The sequence below is a fragment of the Bubalus bubalis genome, chromosome 5 (genome assembly GCF_019923935.1).
Source record: "Bubalus bubalis isolate 160015118507 breed Murrah chromosome 5, NDDB_SH_1, whole genome shotgun sequence".
Classification (NCBI taxonomy): domain Eukaryota; kingdom Metazoa; phylum Chordata; class Mammalia; order Artiodactyla; family Bovidae; genus Bubalus; species Bubalus bubalis.
This window is the reverse complement of record NC_059161.1, coordinates 107,703,263-107,706,414: the sequence shown is the minus strand read 5'-3', so window position 1 is coordinate 107,706,414 and position 3,152 is coordinate 107,703,263. Positions and strand designations below refer to the sequence as shown.

The 3,152-nt window shown below is 39.8% G+C and overlaps 1 pseudogene; it reads left to right on the top strand.

The window, feature by feature from the left end:
• Positions 1-1,049: 1,049 nt before the first annotated feature.
• Positions 1,050-1,980, top strand: LOC102403977 (annotated as a pseudogene).
• Positions 1,981-3,152: the final 1,172 nt, after the last annotated feature.

Sequence of the window (3,152 nt, the reverse complement as noted above, 5' to 3'; positions counted from 1 at the left end):
TTTCTTTTCCATGGGTGGAACACTCTTTCTTCTACTTTTATAAATTTTGCTCTGTGGTATATGGAAGGACTGAGGCTGAAGCTGAAACTCCAATACTATGGCCATCTGATGTGAAGAACTGACTCACTGAAAAAGATATTGATGCTGGGAAAGATTGAAGGTGGAGAAGGTGACGACAGAGGATGAGATGGTTGGATGGCATCACCGACTTGATGGACATGAGTTTGAGTAGGTTCTGGGAGTTGGTGATGGACAGGGAGGCTTGGTGTGCTGCAGTCCATGGGGTCGCAAAGAGTCAGACATGACTGAGCAACTGAACTGATATGGAGTAACTTAAGCTGTCCTAGACTTTAGTTCCTCTAGCCTTGTTTGTTTGTTTTTTAAATAATCTGGAAGCAATATTCTTGGGTCCTACCCTGTATAGTCTTATGTGCGCTAGAGGCAAAAACCAGGCTTTGGGGGTTGCTGCCAAAAGAAGAGGAGAGGTGAGGAGAGAGTCCAAGTGAATGAAATAATGGTGAGATGAGTGAAGGGAAACTCTGTCCTCGTTCACACTTGTTTTCCTTTGTTGTTCAGTTGCTCAGTCGTTTCCGACTCTCTGCAACCCTATGGACTGTAGCCCGCCAGACTCCTCTGTCCATAGGATTCTCCAGGCAAGAATACTGGAGTGGGTTACCATTTCCTTCTCCAGGGGATCTTCCTGACCCAGGGGTCAAACCTACCTCTGCTGTGTCTCCTGCATTGCAGATCGATTCTTTACCCCGAGCCACCATTATTCTTTTGGATAAAAGGCTAAATTTTGATGCTTTACAAAGCATCAAACACTTTGTAAAACACTTGCTTTACAAACTCTTTGGTTTGTAAAGCATTTATATAGGAAACTCATGTCACTGAGTTCCATGGTAATGGTAAGTAAATTCTATGGGTCCAGCTTGGGCTATTCAGTCATTCCCAGTGCATACATCACTTTATGTGAGGAGATGTGGAAAATACTCTTTTTCCTCTATGTAACGCTTCTCCCCTGTTTTCACAGATCCCCTTAGAGAAGAATGGCTCCAGGGAATGACTCTATCACAACTCAGTTCATTTTAGTGGGATTAACAGACCAATCAGTTCTTCAGCTCCCCCTGTTTTTCCTGTTTCTAGTAATGTATACGGTCACTGTGATGGGAAATTTGAGCTTGATCATCCTAATTGGGCTGAGTTCACATCTGCACACACCTATGTACTTTTTCCTCTTTAATTTGTCCTTCATAGATCTCTGTTATTCTACTGTTTTCACACTTAAAATGCTGATTAACATCATATCAAAGAAGAAGATTATCTCCTACATGGGGTGCATGACTCAGCTTTACTTCTTCACTTTTTTTTGGTATTTCTGAATGCTATGTGTTGACATCAATGGCCTATGACCGCTATGTGGCCATCTGTAACCCACTCTTGTATAAAATTGCCATGTCCCCTAAAGTGTGTTCCAGCTTTATGCTTGGTTCCTACTTGATGGCATTTTTGGATGCCATGATCCTTATTGGTGGCATGCTGAGACTGAACTTCTGTGATGCAAACACCATCAACCATTATTTGTGTGATACCTACCCTCTGCTCCAGCTCTCCTGCACAAGTACCTACATCCTTGAGCTGGAAGTTATCATTGTGTCAGGCATCAACATCATTCTGCCCAGTCTCACCATCTTTGTCTCTTATGGCCTCATCCTCTCCAACATCCTTCACATCAGCTCCACAGAGGGCAGGTCGAAAGCCTTCAGGACCTGCAGTTCCCACATCATTGCTGTTTCTCTGTTCTTTGGATCAAGTGCATTTGTGTATCTCAAACCATCTTCTATGCCCATGAATAAGGGAAAAGTCTTATCTGTCTTTTACACCAATGTGATTCCCATGATGAATCCCTTAATTTATAGCTTAAGGAACAAAGATGTTAAACTTGCTCTGAGAAAAGTCCTGAGGATGGTGAAGTTTTGATCAGAAACATTATCTGTCTGTGCATATAGTTTTAGGAGAAGGAGATTCTGTGTGTTCATTTAAATATTTATAGTTAGAATTTATTTCTCTCTTTTTTAAATAACAAAATTTAAATAATATTTGACCCTTTCCCCAATAATTTATCTCTGGTTTTTCTGTCTGTTGATTCTTTTTCCCTAATCATTTGCATGGTATCACCTGCAGTTTTCCTTCTTGCTAGTAATTTTAAATTAAAAATGTAGTATCTCTGTTATTTTTATTGTCATTTCATATTTTCAGTTTTTACTGAAAAGGAAAATGGTCCCCAAGTGATCAAATTTGAGACACCTCTGATATAATGACAGACCAGTGATGAAAATCAGCTAGATAAGACTAAAGTAACATTGTTTCACTGGGGTTGTGCTTATTTGCCACTTCCTGTTAGAAACATGCATCAGATATTCTGTTTCTACTCCCATTTTTCCATCCTCTGACCTGGAAGACTATGTCTCCTTTAAATGTTAGAGATTGAAGTTTCCATAAAGGCTTTATCTGTAATTTATTTTGTATCTGGTAAATATTTTATATCAAACTTCTTTGGCTGGAGTTTTCCCTTTATCTTTCCACAATGAACTCAGCAGATAATCTAAATGTATTTATTTCATTGATAGTAAAATGAAGCTCCAAATGGTTAATTATTAAATGTCACAGGTTCATAAGAAAAAAATCTAGACTAAACAGATAGCCTTCTAATTTCAAGTCTGCTACTTCTGTAGTCTACTTACATCTACTTCATTCTATTCTGTTTCATTATCTATTATGATCATTAATGAGAAAATATTTTTAATTTGAAGCTTAACTGTTGTTTATTCCAGGGGATATATGAATTTCTCTCATGGTACATGGTGCTTTTTTGTTGTTTGTTTGCTTGTTTAGGCAAAGAGTTTCATGGGTTTCTTCGGGTGGGAAAGGAAGGTCTTTTGGACTAGTATATTGGTGAGATGGGGCTTCCCAGGGGGCACTATGATAAAGAAACTGCCTGCCAATGCAGGAAACGTAAGAGATGTGGGTTTGATCTCTAGGTCTGGAAGATCCCCTGGAGGAGGGCAAGGCAACCCACTCCAGTATTCTTACCTGGAGAATCCCTTGGGCAGAGGAGCCTGGAAGGCTACAGTCCATAGCGTTGCAAAGAG